This window comes from Canis lupus, chromosome 36 (assembly GCF_011100685.1).
Source record: "Canis lupus familiaris isolate Mischka breed German Shepherd chromosome 36, alternate assembly UU_Cfam_GSD_1.0, whole genome shotgun sequence".
Classification (NCBI taxonomy): Eukaryota; Metazoa; Chordata; class Mammalia; order Carnivora; family Canidae; genus Canis; species Canis lupus.
In genome coordinates, this window is record NC_049257.1 from 27,618,454 (window position 1) to 27,640,431 (window position 21,978).

At 38.3% G+C, this 21,978-nt stretch overlaps 1 protein-coding gene across 1 annotated transcript in view; it reads left to right on the forward strand.

The window, feature by feature from the left end:
* ZNF804A (zinc finger protein 804A) overlaps nt 1–21,978 on the forward strand; it is a 273,740-nt gene that overhangs the window by 491 nt on the left and 251,271 nt on the right. The gene's annotated exons all lie outside the window — the stretch shown is intronic.

Here is a 21,978-nt window from a genome sequence, read left to right on the forward strand (position 1 = left end):
GCCCCGCTCCCGGAGCTGGGGGGGCCGCGGCCGCGGGACCCCTGCCTGGGAACGCGCCCCCCGGCGACCCCGCGGCGCCCCCGGGCCGGGCGGCTGCAGGGGAGGGGGCCGCGGGGCAGCGGGGGCGCCCGGAGGGCTCCCGAGGGGCGGCCGCAAACTTCGCGGGGACAAGTTGTCGGGGCTGAGCCGCCCGGGCGCCCGCCGAGCCCCCCGCCCCCCGCCAGCCGCGCACGCGGGAGGTTAGAGACCCGCGGGGTCACGGGCCGCCGGCTGGGCTGGAGCGCGGGCACCTGCTCCCGGGGGCTCCTCGCGGGGGGTGGGGGGGGGGCTGGGGCCGGAGTCGCACCTGCCCTCCGCTCCCCGCCGGTTACAGACCTCCCCGGGGCCCTGCCTCCCGCGTGCTGGCATCTGCGGAGCAGGGAAGCTGCAGGGAAGAGAGCAAAACAAAAGGGGGAGAAGGAGAGGAGAGGAGAGGGGCAGCTCCCTAAGGTTAAGGAGCGCCAGGAGAGCAGAGCTGGAGCCAGGTGGCCGCCTGCAGGTGCCTGCATCCCCGAGCTCTGCGCCTCTCCTGCTCCTGCTCGGGGCAAAGTGGTGACTGAGCCTGAGTCCACCGACTGGAACTTTAAAGCCGGACCCGATTAGTCCGCATTTTAAAATAGGATTCTGCATGCATTTTTTTTATTATTATTATTATGAAACAAACAAACAAAAAAAGTGCTGTGATGTTTTCCAAAAATGAAAAGTTCTCTTCTGAAGTTTTACGTGAATTCTGGCATGGATATGCATTTGATTTATTTTTCTTTCTTTTTTAAAAATTTTTCCCCCTTCAATCTAAGGGAATCCTCCTTGCAGCTGATTTAAGATGCAAACAAGCAGGGTTAGTTTGTGGCTTGTACTGTTGGGGGTGAGACTGGTGTTGCAGGGAGATTGAATCCTCCTTTCAGCTGATTTGAGATGCAAACAAATCAGGGTTAGTTTGTAGCTTGTACTGTTGGGGGTGAGACTGGTGTTGCAGGAAGGAGTGAAAATGCTCACCTGTGGTCTTCAGAGCAGTAGGCAAAGGCCAAGGGAATCATTGAAATTGCTTGGGCTCTGATTATTTTCTTAACGGACCTGGCTGCGTGGGAAGGTCAATATTTTGGCGGGCGAGCCCTTCAACTGGAAGAAAGCAGGCGCTAGCTTGTTTTTTCTTTTTCTTTCTTTCTTTCTTTCTTTCTTTCTTTCTTTCTTTCTTTCTTTCTTTCTTTCTTTCTTTCTTTCCTTCTTTCATTTCTTTCTTTCTTTCATTTCTTTCCTTCCTTCCTTCCTTCCTTTTTTTTCTTTCTTTCTTTCTTTCTTTCTTTCTTTCTTTCTTTCTTTCTTTCTTCTTTCCTTTTTTTTTTAGAGCTTGTCTTTTCAATAAAGTTTTGCTTGTGGGAAGGATGCAAACTTACTGAACAAGAGCTCTATAGTTGCAATAGAGGTAAAAGAAAACACACACACCAAGGTGCATAGGGGGGAAAAAAGTTGCAAACCAGAACTTGGCAAAATGTTGGTGATGTTGATTCTTAAATCAACCTTGGGTTTCTAACACTAGTTCAGTGTAGTTAAGCTGATTTGTTTGCTGTGGGTGTGAAGTCCATCCGAGCCTTATCACTCATGTTGACAGGAGCTAGGTTGAAGTCTAGATTTGCCAGTGTAAGTTTGGGGTGAAGATGTGTATTAAAAAGCAGCTACCTACACGAGATGAATAAATCAAAATATGGGCAAATGTTGGAGCAACAAACTGGCGTAAGAAGGATTAGAAATAGCTCTTATCATATTTCTTTGAGTCAGAGTAAAAGGACTTACAGGGACTTAATAGCTTATCCTTCCAGATTGTGTTTTTAAGCTGCCCAACTTTATATTTCCTGTGAAAGAGATTTGTACTGGGTAAAATCACATAGACTTCCATCTATGCTCCAACGCTGTTTGAAGCTATTACTTTACAAGGTGATTTATGTCATATGTTTGTTTTTTGTACATGTCTTTTGATGATTTTGTTATTAGGGAGAATGAGAGTTATGCCCGTCTTTAAGTACCGTGGGAGAGATCTAAACATATTCATAAATGAGTGTTTTTAGGTTCAGTAATATCGAGACTTAACCTAAAAATGTATTCTTCACAACACATAGGATGCTGTGAAAACTTAGTGGAAGCTAAATTGTCCTACGAGATAAAAACAGAACCTGAACCTTGTCAGAATTAGGAATCTTAAGAAGAAACACTAAATGTACATATATTTCATTTTGAACATTTTCCAGTAAGAATGTGTGGTTGTGACTTTCTAATCCCAGTTTCATAGGCTAGGCATTATGAGCCCCCTTTCACTTTCTTGTCTATTTGATTTTGACATATTTCAAATTTTGCCTTTAAAAATATCACTTTTTTTTTGCGTTTTGATATGTGTGGTACGTTAAAGGAATCTTGACAATATTTCAAGCGTTTTTTCTTACTTGAGGAAAGCACAACTTAAAACCACCCAGGGAAAAGGTACTTTGATTTTTCCAAAGAAATTCCAATTATTTTCAATTAGTGGATGAGTAATGGATATTCTGAACATTTTTTTAAGTCATATTTTTACAAGATTTAACATCTTTCAAAATTATTGAATGATTTAAGACAGCCTATAACTGCTAATACAGTGTTCTTTCATGAACGGGAAGTTACTTATAGACTAAAGGTACCTCAGGGCGCTGGTGACATTGATTAATTGCTTTAGCCCTAAGATCCAGAATGTAATCCTGCTACTTATCCTGAGGAGATTATCAAACTGTACAGTCTTTCCATAGGTCATATTATGTCCTTTGCACGTACAATTTTAAAAAAGATACTTAAAGATTAAGCCTGTTGTTAATCTTGACCTTACTTCTGAGCTCTTAAGTACATTCCTCCTGACGATTTTAAGTGAGAATGTACAAATCTTCATTTTGCAGTGTCTTATAAGCAAAGAGAAAGGTCACTCTCCTTGTCATGATTTCTGTTATAATCGCATCGTATCTGTGATAAGGCTTTAATTCCATGTAATAAGAGGTAAACTGATATTTTACGAGCGCTCCAGGATACGTCTGGGTAAGTTATATGGGTCAGGGGCAGTGAAGAAAGTTTACCGTCCGTGTAATTCTCGTTCCACTTCTTAGATTATCCCTTAGATATAACCATTGTGTATAAAATCGTTTATTGGCTGAGGACGTTTTGATATACGTATGTTTTGTCAATTGAACCACAGAACTCCTTTGCCCTACTTATATATTTAAAGACTTTTAATATAGAATGCTTATATATTTAACCCATAATGTAAATAGACATTTGATCGCTTTTAATATGGCATTTGGAACTTCGGAAAGCATCACTAATGTGTTCATTACATTTCGTTAGTCAGCATTTTTGTAGCTCATAAGAGTATTATGTCTTTTTTACTGACGGTGGAAGTAAAAACACATGACTGGGGAATTTGAGGTCATACAGTCAGTCAATATTATAATGCCAATTTCCTAACCCCAGACATACTTCCTTTATAGTTTAGATACTAAATTAGGGATTCCATAGGAACTGGTGTGTTACTATCCACACTGATAAGGAGGCGCTGTTGGTGTTCCCTGTCTCTTGAAGGCACTCTATTTTTCCACTTGCCTTCGGGTACGGAGAAATAGATTCGCAGGATAATTTGAATTCAAGTATATTTTAAGTCCCATCCTCCAGTATGCAAACATCAATAATTTCTGCCTGGCCTAAGCCCTGTTCCTGTGGGCTGCCCTCCTTTTCCAATAGATTAAGTACTAGCGTTGGCAAGGCAAGAAGTATTGATTTATTAATCAGTTCTCAACAAGTTTGTTACGTGGACCAACCACTTAAATGTATTGCGATGCCTCGATTGCAAAGCACTATCCTAGGCGCCGCAAGCTCTGTGTTAAGCATCACGCGTTAAATATTATTCATTAAGATGTATTCATGTACGCTCCTGTTCACTTCAGATGTGCTTCAGAAATATTCACATATTTTGACATGTTTGCAGGTTTCTTGTCACTCAGGACATTTTCATATGTATTCATTTTGAAAAGAATGAAAAAATTCTGGATTTTTCCCTGGGTGTATATAGGAACTCACTAGAATTAAGAGTCTTTGAAATATATTCTATGGCCTTTTGTTCTAATTATCATGATCTCGTATAACAGTATTATTATTCATGTCATTTCCTTACACATTTCTCCATCTCCTAGAGAATGGAATTTAGAAGGTCTCTCCCCTCATTGAAGCCCATTTATGTGGCATCTTTAAGATTGTGCTTAAGACGGAAGAGACCAGTTGTGAATTAGCGCTGATCAAAAATTATCATCGTGAGATTAATATCCTCAAGAAAGGTTAGGGGTGAGGGTGGGTGATGGCGATATCTTAATATATTCCCAAACTTTCCCACCTTATAAACTTCTTCACATAATCAGTCCATTATATGTTGTCCCAAATGTCTTTTAAAATATTACATATTCAGTATCAAAGACCATCTCGTGTCTCACCATTCTGAACTTAAGGTGCCTGTGTATGCTTTGCTATCCTTCTTTTTTTATTCTAGCCAAACTTTGCAAATGTGCATTTTTAGAACACATTTTTCAAGTGGGGAAAGTAACTTATAATTGAATTGATATTATGACCTACTCAAAAATGTAAGCAATATCATATAAAATTATATAATTTGTAATATATAAATAAGGCAAATGTTGTCAAGTAATGCCCGTAATTCCAACATACCTTGGTCAGTGCGTTAAATGTCCAGTTATTTTTGACAGCTGAAATTCAGATCGTGACTTGGTATCTTGTCATCACGTCTCAGTTCCTCGCCTGGCTCCTGGTGACTGCAATTACATTTTTACTGAAAATGCAGCCCAGCCAGGGCCTTGGGGACCACCTAGTCCCGGGGTTCCCATGGTTGTATTCAGGGCCAAATTCACGTTGCAGGAGTAGTTTGTTCGGTGTGCACTGCGTTTTAAAGTATTTGGCTTTCAACACCATTCAAAGAAGAATGCACTTGGCAGTTTGCCACCGTCTACACGCTTTTCACTGTGATCTAGGTTTTCCACTTACTTACGTTACCATCCTGCCCAGTGAAGGCCCTCGAATTTCCCACCCGAGTGTCTGAGAATCAAATTTTACATTTGGGGAGACAGAAACATTTTCGCCATTCTGCAATGTGTCCTTCATTAAGTGCCAACTTTTCAATGGACAATAGTCTTCAAAAACGTTTTGGCACATTGACATTCTTTTTTTTTTTAAGATTTTATTTACTTATTCATGATACAGAGAGAGAGAGAGAGAGAGAGAGAGAGAGAGGCAGAGACACAGGCAGAGGGAGAAGCAGGCTCCCTGAGGGAGCCTGATGCGGGACTCGATCCCAGGACCCCGGGGTCAAGCCCTGGGCCGAAGGCGGCACTAAACCGCTGAGCCACCCGGGCTGCCCACATTGACATTTTTATAGTATCTGTTTGCTGTCTATTGATTGAACTGCTTAAAAGTATTCTCTGCATCATACTTCTAGGAATGCTATCATCATAACGAAGTGCATGATTTGAGGGTCATGCATTTTAAAATTATCAACTTTTGCGCAGGCGGCTGGTATTTTTTGGTTGTTTCTTGATTTTGGTCCTTTTAAAAATTAATATTGAATATAATTTTATCCTTTAATTTATACTTTTAATAAGCATGTTTAGTTAATGTAACACATTTGGAAAATAGTTTTTCGAAAGCATTATGCACAGGGGAAATAATATTTTTGATAATCGTCATGGTAATTCAGTGTTGACATACTTTCCTCCAGTGACCCTGTTTAACTGAGATATTACTATTTTAGGCAGCAGCTGTATGAGGAGTTTGAGTAATCCTTCCAGAAAGACAAAAAGATAGCAGTTTTAATCTGTGGTGTACTGCAGCCGATATTCAGGAAGAATTTATGCATATCACTTTTTTATATTGCTAACTATAAAAAATAAGAAATATGATTTTATTAATTCTTCTTTCTAAAAATCCTAGCTGAAACCATTTGGTCTGTTTTATCTCATTCTAAATTATTCTTTGGCCCTGAGGAAATATTTACCACCTATACTATATTACGGCGATGTTTCCAACTAGCAAATTTTCATTAATTTTATAAATATATCACAGCACACTTTCTATCACAGTATAAGATAAAATGGGGTAATAAATAATTAAAACTTAATCCTAGTTGTCAAAGTAGACAAGATTTGTTACCTCATACAGTACTCTGGGATCTTCCATAATGGTGTGACACCGTTAGGGGAAAGTTATATACTTTTCTAGATGTAATTGTATTAAAAACTTATGATGACAATGACATATTCAAATTATGAGAAGACACTTTTTTTTTTCCCTAAATAGCTTTAGAAAAATGAGCTTTGCTGTGTTTTCATAGCTAGCTTCCGGTGTCAACCAGAAGAGTGGCCAATAGTTTAATCAAATACTAATCGTGTGGCTGTGAAGGTATCTTGTAGATGTGGTTAGTATCTACAATCCATTGACTTTAAATAGAAGAGATGACCCTGAACCAAAATGCATGAGTCTCATGCAATTATTTGAAAGGCTTTTAGGGGAGAAGTTGAGGTTTCCTGGAGGAGAAGAGATTTGGTCTCAAGACTGCAGGATCAAATCCTGCCTTGAATTTCTAACCTCTTGGCTAATTCTACAGGAACCCCCAAAACCCATAGTCAAAGAGTCAATTCCTAATTCCCTAACCTATGAATCTATGTATCATCCATCTAATCTCCCTCCTATTAGTTCTGTTCTTTATGCGAAGAACTCTGACTGACCTACTGAAGATTAGTTTATTACATCTCTTTTACAATAAGGTGACTCAATATTTGAAATATAAATCATATTTGAGTTTAATTGAAAAGGGGTGAACTTGACATTGTTAAACTCTTGAGGTTTAAAATTGATTGACCTTCTCGTGGAATGTTCCTGTTACTTTATCTGAAAAGTATAACTTTATTTTAAACCTTTGCCTGGGTTACAATCTATCCTCCATCATCCCTGCCTGCCTCCCCACAAAAAAACCTTCTATAACGGTGTGAAATATACTATTCTCATCTGTTCAGCTCCAACAGATAGTCACACAGGCATTTATTGTATTTGACGGAAGTCAGGCTAGCTTTCAATGAGAAAATATTTTAAACAGTATCGGGAGTGCATAATTTGGTAGTTTAAATTGAAGACAATAGTCTTTAAAGGGTGGCTAAGTAAAATGAAGGACTTAAGTTTTTCAAAACAAAAATGTCTCCATAAAAATATACAGAATGTCGTCAATGCCCCCCAACCAAAAGCAACTAGAAACGCAACTCTAGTTGAACCAAATTGGACACATTGGTACTCGTTGGGACCAGGTAAACTGCACACCATGGGGGACCTTGGAGCATTTCAGGAAGTGGGGGTATGGAATCATTTTATAGGATTTGGGATTGGGAGAAGTGATCTTGCGGAGGGTTGGTAAAAGCACTCTTATTCTGGATACCGTGAGAAAGAAGGACCGATTCCATGGTTGGTGACTTCAGTACTTCTTACCTAGGAGGCCGAGAATAGAGTGGGGGAAGGTTGTAACTGGGGGAAAACAAACAAACAAACACAAACAAAAAATCCTGCAAAACAACAGCTTTTGCTCACATTGGCTGGCAGATGGGTGTGTTTGGTAACAAAAACAGTGTTTTCGTTTTTGTCCGTCCTCAAAGATGATTGCTGAGTGTTCTTTTCTGTCCCATCGTGCTCGTAGACAACCTTGTCTAAGGTTAGTGGGCCGTGAAACTCTTTGTGTTTGATAAGAGAAAACCACCCTTTACTCTTAGATCCAGGTGCGCTCTTTGGTGACAATTCCCAAGGACTGCTTTTTTTTTTTTTTTTTTTTTCCCTCCTCAGATATGACAAGAGAATGGCTAGTGGTGAGCAGTGGGGAGGCAAGGCCATCAGGGAAGATAATTTCAAGGTCATGAGATCCAAAGCTGGGGACTTTTAGGGATGAAGGAGGGAAGGAGGATGGTCAAGAATTATCAAGGTGGAATGAAGAAGACTTGTGTCCTGCACTGGCACATTAATATGAGGATGTGGGGAGACAAAACATCTACCCATCTCTTGAGAGAGCTACAGGGAAATTTTTTTTTCCAAGAGAGACAGTTCAGTTGGAATGAAGACATGCAGAGAAACTTCAGTGGGAGGCCTAAAGCTGTAGAGATTTCGTCAACATCAGACATTTCAGAATTCAAGAAGGCACAGTCCCGGTGTTTTAGGGCATGTGGAAATACAGAGGACCGTATCAGAAAAGAGGATGTAACAATCACATGGGTCACATGGGGATCGAAGTCCGAAGAATGAAGAATTTGGAAATTCTGGGCTCCTTGTGGTATTGACATCATTGGGGATGGAGGGTAGGATACAATTGGTCCTGATAATCCCAGCGCAGGCAGTGGCAGCAGTGGAGTGGCGGGGGATGACGGAGAGGTAGGGGTTCTGTGGGCCGCGCTCAGTTCTCGGGCTCACCTTTGACTCCTTCTGTGAGCCTGAATTTTGCATGGCCCTCCTCTGAGCCTCAGAGCTTCCCCTTGCCCCCTGCTGAAGCCTTATGGCGGAGGGGCATGGTTAGTTCAGCCACTGGAGATTTAAAATATTAACGGCAATTCAGGGGCCCCTGGGTGGCTCAGCCAGTTAAGCGTCTGAGTCTTGGTTTCAGCTCAGGTCGTGACCTCAGGGTGGTGAGGTCGAGCCACCTGTCGGGCTCCGTGCTGGGCGTGGATCCCGCCTGGGGTTCTCTCTCTCCCTCTTCCTCTGCATTTCCCCACCCCTCACCACCCCCCGCTCCCACCCTCTCTCTCTCGAAATTAAAATAATAATAATAAATCAATAAAAATAGTTAAAGTATTAACATTCAAAGGTTAACCCATCCAAATGGCCTCGTTTGTGTCCTTCAGGTAGGAGACACCTAAACAATTTAACGGAGAGCAGACAAGTTCAGAGAGACTCTGAATCAGGTCTGGAGCTCAGGGAGTGGTGGAGCACCTTAGATGGATTATGGAAAGGAGGGGAGTCTGGAGCAATAAGTTACTGGGAAAGGAGTAAGACCAGTTGCAGAGAAGGAATGGGTTTAATGATGAGAGGTTTGTGCTGCATTATTTTTCCTCCAGCTGGCCAAGGACAGAAAGATGGGCTAACATATGGGTCCTCTATTTAATGACAACATCTGAAGGGACGTAGTCCAGTGGCTTCCGTGGGAGCGTCCCTGGAGATAGTGTAAGGTTGCCTTTTCAAAACTTGATAATACCTGTCCTTGCTGAAATGAAGCAAAGTACCTTCATGCCAGGGAAGAGAATGAGTGCTTTCAGTCGAGGATTATGGCTTGCGTGGGTTGGGCGTGTCTTGCTGTCTCCATCCGATACTCGCTGTCGTGCTCACACAGTGATTGAAAGCACAAACCTTTTATGACCAGATGGAGCTGAGCTCAAATCCTGGGTATGCCCCTGTATCAGCATGTAATGAGTGGAGCTGCTTGTCACCACACCCCAAACATCAACCCTGTACCTACGTATTTGTGTTTTAATTTTTTTATAGATATAATAGAAATAGGCAAGTAGATTTTTTTTTTTTGACATGAAGTAGCTTGATAAGGTCAAAGCCAAAGACTTTGATTTTATTTGTATTTTTCCCACAGTTCTAAAGTGGTTACTACTCCAACCATCACATCTGTATTCTAATCTAGAATGAAAATGAGTAAAGGAGGAAGGACAAAAAAGAAAAAAAGTTAAATCTTTTCTTTTCTTTTCTTTTCTTTTCTTTTCTTTTCTTTTCTTTTCTTTTCTTTTCTTTTCTTTTCTTTTTCTTTTCTTTTCTTTTCTTTTTCTTTACTTTTCTCTTTTCTTTTCTTTTCTCTTTTCTTTTCTTTTCTTTTTTCTTTCTTTTTTTCCTTTTTTTGAGAAGTCCTACCCAACAGTGTTTGCTTACATCTCTTTTGATGGAGCTGTGTCACACAGAACCACTACTAAGTGTGGGAAGGATGAAAACATGACTTAAAAAAATGATTAATTAACCTGGGCACATTGCTAATCCCAATAAAATCAGTATTAGTAAGAAAAAGAGATAATTGATGATACTGGAAAAGTCCACCACAACCAGTCACTGGCTTTATGACCTTGGTCAAGTTCACCTTTTTATCAATTATATTGTGTTTAATGGAGCAGATTAGAATATCAACCTGGAAAATATATTGCAGTTATAAATGAATGCAATTAAAATTAAAAATATGAATGGAAATACAATTAAAAATATAAATGAATTAAAAATCACAAATGGAAAGTAAATCACAGGGGTTTGACACATAATAAACTGTAACTAAATGGTGGTAACTATCCATAATATTTCACACCGGGGCATTCAGATCTGTGTTTGAATCCCCGTATTCAATTTAATGTATAAATGTACATAATTAGGATGCTTTGGTACTGAACAATATCAGCATTTCTTCTTCTTTTTTTTTATCCCCCTCAGTTTGTCCATGACACCTCTTGCAGGCTTATCCTTTTTTTTAAATTTAAAGATTTTTATTTATTTATTCATGATAGACACAGGGTGGGGGTGGCAAAGACCCAGGCAGAGGGAGAAGTAGGCTCCATGCAGGCAGCCCGATGTGGGACTCGATCCCGGGACTCCAGGATCACACCCTGGGCTGAAGGCAGGCCCTAAACCGCTGAGCCACCCAGAGATCCCCACTTATCCCCCTTCCGAGAGTCATAAAGTCTCCTTCCTTAAGTATGGGTTGGACCTTGAATATTCTAGGAGATCAATTACAATCTCACGAAGGCCTTCAGACAGCAGCCATCCTTTTGACTCGTAAAGCACGTGGAACTAGAATACCTGTCCTTTGAAGACACCGGCTCCTTAGGCAAGCTTAGAAATTCTTTCAACTCTGACTGGGTGACGGGCACTGAGGGGGGCACTTGATGGGATGAGCACTGGGTGTTATTCTACATGTTGGCAAATTTTGAACACCAATAAAAAATAAATTTATTAAAAAAAAAAGAGAAAGAAATTCTTTCAACTCTCTTGCATAGAGATCTCCTCCACGGCTCGGAGTCCCCTGCAAGGTCTTGGATCCCTGCTGGTCCATGTTCCAGAATCACTACTTGCACTAGGGGGCGGCATGGCATTTCCTCTTGCTCTTCCAGGGACAGGTGTAGTAAATACTCCTGGATTAATAGAGGTGTCAGATATGGCTCTTTACAGTTGCATGAGCTGAAAGTCACTTTAAAGTGTCACCAACCAGGCCGTACGGACATGCAGCATACCTGGGATGTACCTGCTGCATGCCTAATTTGCATATGTCACCACGTCATTATTTTGTTCCTTAGTCACGTGTGATGTATGTGGCAAAATGGAACTGATGAGGAGTTGGCGTCCAGCTATCCCCTACTGGGCTGTCACTCTTGACCGTAATCGTGTCATTTCCCTTATTGAAGTTGATGGTTCTGTGTTCTTCTAAGTAGCTTCCAGCCGTTTTATGAATCTTAATGCCTGATTTGTTTTCATGACACAGTTAATTCATAATTAAATTCGATGTACATTTTCACGGGCTACGTTACCAGGCAAAAAAAAATAAAGGTGGACTGTGACGACCGCTACGTAATAACACGAGAACAGCTAACACGGGACGCAAAGAAGCCTGCAGGTGCGAAATGTGACTCTATCATCGCATGATCGCCGTGGCCCGCGTTATAGAAAAATAGTTGAATTTGTCCGAGGCTCAAATTTCCCAGTTTCGTTAAGATTTAATGGCATTTCCTCCATACAAATTGGGATTACCTTTCTTAGAGAAGATGTGCAGCTTGTATAAAATAACACAAACTGTTGTGTTTGTTACTAATCACTGTGAAATTATTGATGCGACATGACAGATGGGATTTTTATGCATCAGGACTTAAAGGAGTTGATATGATGATACAGGCTGCAACTCAAAAACTCAGAAGGCTGGGATCCCTGGGTGGCACAGCGGTTTGGCGCCTGCCTTTGGCCCAGGGCGCGATCCTGGAGACCCGGGATCGAATCCCACGTCGGGCTCCCGGTGCATGGAGCCTGCTTCTCCCTCTGCCTGTGTCTCTGCCTCTCTCTCTCTCTCTCTCTCTGACTATCATAAATAAATAAAAATAAAAAAAAAAACAAAACAAAAAAACAGAAGGCTATTTTTTTTTTTTTTCAGGTAGCGTGATGCTACTGCAATTTCAGGGGTAGCATATAACCCGCTGCTGTCCTGGAGAGCCACGTTAAAGACAATCTCTTACCGTATCATTCCATGGCAAAGGCTTTTGAAATAATAATAATATTATTATTATTATTAAATTAATTTTAATTATTAATTAAGTTAATAATTAATTAAATTATTAATTTTAATGATGATTAAATTATTAAAATATATAATATATTTTGTGATATATTAGTAAATAATATTTTGAATAAATAGTAAATAGTAGTAGTAGTGATAATAATAACAATGACAACAATAATAAAAACAATGTGCTCCTCTTTGGACAGTGCCTCACATGGTTCTAAACATTATCTGATGATGTAAGAAAAAAACTGGGAGGAAAAAAAATAAAAAACCAGAAACTAAGGATGTTGTTTACTCATAATGTTTAATCGCTCTAATTAAAATACTGTCTCAATTCAACTCCCCTATGCTATGGTCAGTAATCGTCCCCCTTCCAGGCACTACACATCCCAACTATTTTGACTCATTCAGTAATCCTACCAGTGATGGAAACCGTAGGTTTTGTAGGTTATGAGAGAGACCCTTCCCTCTTTCCTCTCAGCACCCTACATAAAATAAGCATATCTCTTCAAGGACACAGGCAAGGTAGACCTGCACACACACAGCAAAATCATTGTCTCTCTGCTCCTCTCAACTCCCCTCTTGCTAGACCCCCCACCATCGTCTAGAAAAGCAGAGAGGATGCTCTTATTGCAGTTTCAGCCTGACTGAACGTTTGTTTCCCAGGATCCTTTCTGCAGAGTTCTACTAACAGTTTCGGCTAGATCCAGGGATCAAAACATTACTTATTTGAAAAGTGATTAAGAACTCTACCTCCCCCCCCCACCCCCTCCCCGGCTCAGCCACTGGATATGCTATCAGATGTCTGACAATAGCAGCGCTAATATTTAGGGAAATCTGAGGTAGCCCAATGACCGAAGCTCCACTGGATGGCCACAATCCTCGTAATTAAAAATAAAGAAGAGAAAAAGAGAGAGGAGGGAGAAACAGGAGGGAGTGAGAAAGTGAGATAGGAAAAAGAATGGTAAAGAAGGATCATTATTCTTAGGCAGTTAGGAATATACACAAATATACCAAGGTATTTCCATTTAAATAGTTGGGTGAAAAAAAAATAGTTGGGTGATGGTGCATCCAGGTTTGCCTGGGATGATCCCGGAATGCTTAATGATGGCCCTGCCTTTCAGTCTCTGATTTGGACGGTAATCTAGATGAGCATCCTTTACATATCAGAACCCCCGCAGTGACAGGAATCCATCTGAAAAGACTTCCCATTCTCTCTCCTGGCCGACTGTTCTGCATCATTCTAGGATTTGTAGATTCCCGCAAGAATGCTACATGTGGGTGATGTCATCAGTACAACACTCGGCTACTTTTTTTTTCCAGTGACACTGAGCCCTGTACTCTGCCAGGATGAAAGGAAAAGTTATTCTTTTTTTTTTTTTAATAATTATTTTTTATTGGTGTTCAATTCGCCAACATACAGAATAACACCCAGCGTTTCTTTCTTTCCGCCTTTTGGCAAGTTTGAATTTAGCTGCATATGGAAGAAGGGAAATCCCGAGGCAGGATGAGCCGGAGGCACAAGGTCACGTGAGGTCATGTGAGGCAACCGCAGCAGAGCCAAGAGGAGAGGGGGCCTCTATGCGGGTCCTGTGCTCATGGGTGAGCCGGGCCTGGTCAGTGGAAGCTCCTGGGGCTGACGAGCCAGCTGCCTTATCCCGAGCTAACTATTTTCGTGGCAAGATTTTGCCCAAGCATTCCCAGTGTGGGTTCCTCAACAAGCCTCGTTGAGCAAGGTCACCTTTGAATCTGTCAGCTACCTAACGTTCTTCCAATAAATGTGTTTTATGCTTCATTTAATGAGTTAATTTTGGTTATTTTTAGTGAGAAACTAGAATTAGGACAAGTGCGGAATTGGTGATTTTTTTTTTTTTTCCCAAGGACATGAGTGTTTCGCTGGGTTTTATATCTAAAGAGTTTTTGACAGCATCCCGCTCCCTCTTTTGCTTCTCGTCATCCCCCTTCCTAATTTTCCATAGCGAAAGGTGCTCAGCCTCTGGAGCTACACTTAGGTTTGAATTCTGACAGTATGACCTGGGCCAACCATTTATCCTTTCTTAGTTTCTGGGTTTTTGAATTTTTATCTATAAATAACAAAATTGTAATTCATTTAGTCCCTGCTGTATACCAGATGTTAAACACATTATAGAAATCATATGTAGTTACTGCTGAAATGCTGTAAGATGGGTATGTGTGAACAGGATTATTGTGAGGATTAAATAATATAATGGAATTCTCTACTTCAGTGTCTGGCACATAATCAGAGCTATTGTTATTTTGTCATTATTGATACCTTACAGAAGGCTCGTCCTCCTTTCCAAAGCTAATACGTGGCCTTGTGCTTTTCAGGTAGAACCCGAGGGATGCCAAAGGAATAGTGCTGAGTGTAGGCGCTTTAGGAGATCCCATGAAAAATAAGCCAGGAAGTTGATCATGACGTTTAGCATCTGTATATAACCTATGAGTGGATAATCTAGCTTATTCTATGCAGAAATAACGTTCTCTGGTATATAGATTTCAAACTAGATGATCATAATTATCACCTGAAGATTTAGAAAATACAACATCCGGGGCTTCACTTGGCATCTATGGGTAGGGTTCAGTAATCTAGCTTTTCTAAGAGCTCCCAGACGCCTCTCACTGTCCCAGGATGAAAAACATCGTGTTTGGTTGCAACGAACTTGTTCCAAAAGGACACTTGGATGTCACACTTATATATTTCTCATTGAGAAATGAGACCCTGTTCTTCTTTCTTTGGTTCTCTTCCCGACACCCCTCCTCATCCCACCTCACCCCCAAATAGATCCTTTAGAAAGCTGGTGGACATCCACTTGTTCACTGTACGGAAAAATGAAATTAGAAAAAGTTTAGTTTGAATCTAGAGGATATAATCTTAACATTTAATAGAGTCTCACATCTACAGAACTGATGAAAATGTTATGAACATTTCACCTTACAAACAGCAAAAAATCCAGTTCCAGGTTCATCTTTGTGAGACAATTTAGTTAACTTAGCCAGTTTCCGTCTCAACCATGCTTTTGATATATTAATTCATGAAGACATTAGAGATAACAGTGCACTTCATAGGATTTAACAGTTTCCAATGTATACTATTTTCTTTGGTCAGTGTGTTGAACAGCAAAGCAAATGGCCGAGCTAGTAGATAAGCATCAGGTATTTTACAACGTAAAAGACAAAAAGATGAATAGTTTTATGAAATGTAGGGTGGTAGTAGGTACTTTTTTGAAAAGTATAAAGAATATTTAACAGTGGTAGCCTGAATTTATAAATAAAATCATATATGCTAATTATATTCTTTTTTTAAAGGTGTTTTTTTTTCATTTTTTAATAATAAATTTATTTTTTATTGGTGTTCAATTTACAACATACAGAATAACACCCAGTGCTCATCCCGTCAAGTGCCCCCCTCAGTGCCCGTCACCCAGCTAATTATATTCTTATTGGATTATATGATATATCTCAGTTACCCTTTGGGATTAAAATCATTTTATTTAAAAAATTTGTGTAAATACTGAATGTTTATATGTAAGTGATGAACCACTAAATTCTACTCCAGAAACCAATATTACACTATATGTTAACTAACTGAAATTAAAATAAAAACTTGAAAAATTAAAAAAAAATTGTGCAGGTATTCTGAAGTCATTATTTACAAATATGCAATTACATTTTATCATTGTTTAGAATTTTTATAAGGTGATTATGATTCCATCAGAATCAATTCCATAATTTTTTAATATTTTATTTAAATTCTATAATTATGTGGTTGAGTCATTTAATAATTTGATAAATCATCTGAATGTCTTTTCATTAATCTTATCTAAATCATATTTACTTTTTCTTTTTTTTTTAGGTTTTATTTATTTATTTATTTATTTATTTATTTATTTATTTATTTAAGAGAGAGAGTATGCACACGTGCACTCAGGTGAGCAGGGGAGGACTCAGTCCCGCCACACTGAGATCATGACCCCAGCCGAAATCAAGAGTCAGACACTCAACAGACTAAGCTACCCAAGCATCCTTAAATCATATTTTCAAACTATATTTTCAAATCCTAAGAATACATCAATTCATTTAGTTAACTTTTCCATTTCTGAACACTTACTCTGTGTTAGGTCCAGGGCTAAAACTTTCAAAAAAAAAAAAAAATCTCATTTCAGTAACTCTTTCATTTGGTAGTTACAAATGACATTTTACAGATAAGCTTAGTTTTTAGAACTTACTGAAGATTATCTATGTTGTCTTTAACTCATAGCTGTTGTGTGGACACTGTAAAGAATAGAAAGGAATGCTAAGTGCTGACTTAATACACGTATGTCCATGTTCATTACATTTTGTTTAGTTAAGGATACAAAAACAATGAACTTCACCTATTCTCATATTCTAGAAAATATAGATGGATATGCTCAGGGATTTAGAATTCAAAATTCTGTGTATAAATCTTGAAATAGTTCCTCCAAATATCATGATTTCCTTCTCAAGAATAATTTTTAAATTTCATTTCTCTAATAATTTCCCTACTTTCGGTACCAAGGTCTGGATACTTAATTAAAAATTTGCATTATTGCCACTTTGTATGTTTATCGATAAGGTGTTCAATAAAGACATTTTCATGATTCTTTTTCTTCATATAGGTAACCAGACAGAAGCTATTTAATTAGTAAAATACTTAATTTTAGTAAACTTCAGAGCTTAAGATATTTTTCTAGTACTTTCAGTTCACTTTGCCATTTTTTTTCCTCTAGCTTTTGTCACTCCTAGTGTTTGCAATCTTCTGTTTAGTGACTATTAAGAGTAATGAAAGCTCTCAAACTAAAGCAGATAATGAGTTACTTGCAAGTCGTTTATAGCTGAAAGAAGCACCATCATTTTCTAGGATATATTGTTGGGTTTTTCATTTATAGGAATAAGATAAGAGAAACTGTCCATTTTCTAATCACTGGGCTTTGCAGCACGCATTTGTAAAGGGTTGGCTTTCAGCTTTAGACAGTTCATAATGTGTAGGTTATCCTCCTATCTTTCTCAGAAGATTATTTTCAGGGAGAATACAAGAAAATGAAAAGATCTGAAGCCTTTGAATATATATATATATTATATATATATATATATTATATATATATATATATATATATATATATATATTTTTTTTTTTGGTAAGATGCTGGTGCTTCTAAATTTATTTTCTCCTAATTGCTGGCTATGGCTCAAGGAAATGCATGGGGGATGGACAGGGTGATGCATAAAGCACCTTGGAAGGTGTAAACAGAAGGGAGCCTTTGAGCAGCCCCGTGGTGTTACTTGTAAGGAGCTTTCAACTGTCTTCGTCAGTTTGGCCCAAGATTGAACCGTGTGTGTACGTGTGTGTACATATAATCAAGATAAAAGGTCTAAATGAAGTTACAAGCTTCTGGGATATCTGGGAGGAATAGAAACATGTTTAAGGGTTAAGGATGCCTTTATGCTAAGAAAATATTATAGTAACTTTTTTGAATTAGAGAGTAAAGGCAACATAAAAAGAGTATGAGTTTTTAATCAGTTAATGTTATAATCTACATTTCACTTAGGGAAAACTAAAGAGAATCTAAGGTTCTTAACCAGAGATTATAAAAGCTGTGAGTAGTTCAGCCTAATTTTGTCTTGAGCTATGTTTTAGTCACAATCATGATGCGTTAGTTAAATATATTAATCTTATGATAATAATGCTTTAAGCGCTTCCATTTTACAAAGAAGAATAAGAGGTCAGTTAATTGTATAATGCAACTTTCATATGTTGTTTGCAAAATTCATATTTGACATCCTACCTTTAAAACAGCTGATTAAATCTATATATAATGAAAATATATTAAATTAGAAATCAAATATATATTTTCAAAAATAAGTATGCAAGTATTCCCAGGGAAATACATATTTTTCTTTTGTAAGTTTTAATTTCCTGTCACGATTTATACAGGTTTGCCAGAGAATCAATAGTGACTATTCATTCCACTTATTGAAAAATACAAATAAAGCCAGTTTGTACAAAAACATTTCAAAAATAGAGAGTAATCACACTTAACATAACTTGAGTTGTTGCCTATCAATTCCTCATACCTGTTTTGTGTGCCAAATGCTGCACACAATAAAATTGAAGTTCATTAACTTTCTTAAATACAAGTTAAAAGAAACAAATTGTGTGGCAGAGATTCCCCCGAAACGTGAAATAAAGGGCAGCCCTGGTGGCTTAGTGGTTTAGCGCCACCGTCAGCCCAGGGTAAGATCCTGGAGACCCGGGATCGAGTCCCACGTCGGGCTCCCTGCATGGAGCCTGCTTCTCCCTCTATGTGTCTGCCTGCCTCTCTCTCTCCCTCTCTCTGTGTGTCTCTCATGAATAAATAAATAAAATCTTAAAAAATATATATAAATAACAAATAAATTAACGTGAAATAAAATATATGGCTTTATTTTCTGCTAAAAATGTGCTAGTTTTGCAAATTGATTCACAAAAGGAGAGAAAGGCGTAAGCAATGACTTTCACCAGAAGGAAGACGGTCAGTAAAAAATAAGGTTATACTGCTGACCGTAGATAGGAAACTAAGTGATCTGATTTTTTTTTATTCTAGCGATAATCTCTCATTAAAAATTGACAAAATGAACTCATGTATTTATTCATCAAATATGAATTAAGCAGGATAGTGACACTATCTGATGGTTCTCCCTTCCTCCTCTAGTAGTCGCTTAGTCATCAGGGTGTGGAATCACACCTATTCTCCTTGTGAAAGGAGAGCATAATAGCACAGTAAGTGGAGAGGCAGGAAAAGAGACTTTCAAATGGAAGACAAAAAAATAGTAAATAACTTCAGAGATGTAATGGACATTCTTCAGAGAAGTGTTATAATTATTGGTAGGGTAAAGAGTGTCATTAATTACTTGATCAATTTCATCAGCTGTAAACATGAACCCCCTACCGATATTTTTATAATTTCAGGATCTAAAAGGGAGACGATTGTCTTCAATGGTAGCAAATGTTTAATAAGATACCTCCCAATTGAATAGTTGAATCTCTAATAATTTTATTTTTTCTATATTTAATTTCTTATTACCAAGGTTAATAGATGGTTGGTGCATGGATAGATAAATAGATTTAAACAGTTAATGACATAGAAAGAATAAAGACAGACTGCTGTTAATTTCTGTTAATTTTGACATTTCAGAAAGCTAGAAAGGAAATATCATACATACACCTGTAAAACACTCCTGAAATTTTGTTTCCCTAAACATATTTTCTGTGTCTCATTTTTTTATATACATTTATCAAAGCTATTTTCTAGATAAAATATTTGTTCTATTTTTAACAAGTGTCAGATTTTTTAACAAGTATTTGTGTACGTAGGATCCAGATTTAGGATCCTGACTGTTTTCTAGTAAAATAACTTATAAATTTGCATATTAGTCCTGGTAGCAAGTTATTTCCCGTTATCGGTATTTACATTAATAATTGCATGTGTACATATATTTGCATGACTTTTATGTATATTTCTAGGTGAACAAGTTGATATGAGTAAAAGAGCATTAGATTTAGAATTTGAAGATTTAGTTCCTGCCCAATTGTCTAATTAACTACAACTTAATTTTTGGATAACTACGTATGATGCTTGAGAAAGTATATATCTGCTCTGAGATACATATATTCATTTATTCCTATATTCCTATAACATATTTACTGATTACCTCCATGTGTCAAGTTCTGTACTCAGCACAAGTAAAACAATGGAAGGCAGTAAAGCCTTTGCTTCTAGAATGTACTGTCTAATGCAGTGGTCTCTAGAAAGTGCACAACATGCTTTACAGGGAGCAAGTGGAAATAATAAAAATCATCTTTATATTTGTGATTGTCTCACTTTAAAATATTTTATAGTAGTTTCTGCTACATAGAAATGCACGTATGTATTGGCATATTAGCTTGAAAGTCTTTTGTGAATAGTGTTGTGCTATCTAACAAATTCAGACTGAATTAGTATACGGAAAAAGAATCAAATGAATTGAAAGATGTTATAGCCAAAGACGATATAATTATTAAAGATAGGTTTACATTTTTTTGACTTGAACATTCTGAAGCATCACATATGTAACGTCCCCTGTACTTTTGCACTTAATCATCAATATGGACATACTGTGTTTTATACACATTTCCAAGCATTTGGTTTGGATTAACACATTGTATCTTTACAGCAAACCTATTGGGAAGGTACTCAGTTATATCTAACCTGTATGTGTCGTTCAAATGCAAGTAATTTGTCTTCAGAGCCAGAGTTCATACCCACCTTGTTAGCCTGTCTCTCGCATGTCAAGTGCGTTGATAGAGTGCAATGATAATGGCAGATCTGGAAATAAGTATAGTATTAATAGCCTTCATCTATTTTTCATTATTTGCATCTTTACATTGAGTCATGAGAAAGGCAGTCTTTCTTTTGCTGTGAAGTAAATCTTTCCCCAGAGCATTAATTTACAGTTTCCTGATTATATTCTTTAAAAATTCTGTTTGAATGATCATCAACGATTGAGTCAGATTCGAACCCTACAGTGTGCAGAGACAACTACATCCAGACCTGGAAAAATGGAGCCTAGTGAGATAAATGCTCTGCACCGATAGGAACCTCAGTTTTGCACTAAATATTAGTACAATATTTTAAATTATATAGAATGCTGAATGAAAAAACTTTGCTAACTCCTTTGATAGAATTCCTTTCTATTTACTGAAAATGATTGAAATGATATATACTTTGGGGCATATCAAACTATTATTTTCATTTTTATGTCAATTTTAATAATGCATAAATGTTATTAGTTGAGTTGCTTTCAGAGAATGCTGATAATTTTATTTTGTATTAAAACCAAATATAAAGTAGTCCTTTATGTAAGTTAAGTTGTAGGAAATGTTCATTGATTCCAAAATATCTATTAGGCATCTGTTGTACAGGTGACTATTGTGGGAATAGGTGCTAGAAGTGTAAAAGTGAGCAAAAGCACACATTTCCTGCCCTCATGAAACTTATGGTTTAGCAGGGGAGGTAGCTGTTAATCACTAGGTGTACCGTATTGGGTTCATAGGGCTGCCACAGTCTAGGTGGTTTGAAATAACAGAAATTTATCCTCTCACTGTTTGATGCCAGAAATCAGAAATCAAGGTATTGGAAAGGCCATATCCCACCTGAGCCTACCTGAGCCTTTAGGCGAGAGTCCTCTCTTGCCTCTCCTAGGTCCCTGCAGCCTCAGGCATTCTTTGGCCTATGACAGCGGAACTCCAATCCCTGCCTTCATCTTTACATGTAATCTTGCTTTCTGTGCCTGAATGTCTCTGTGTCTTCATATGAGATTCTCCCTGTGTGTCATTCCTTCTTTTCTTATAAAGACACAGAACATTACTATATTAAAAGTCCACCCTATTCCAGTGGGTGTCTTAACTCATTACACCTTCAAAGACTCATCTAAGGCCATTCTGAAATACTGAGGGTTGGAACTTCAACACATCTTTTGGGGGGATGTGGTTCAATCCATGACAGGTATCCTTGCAAGCTATGTTAGGTGTCATGAAG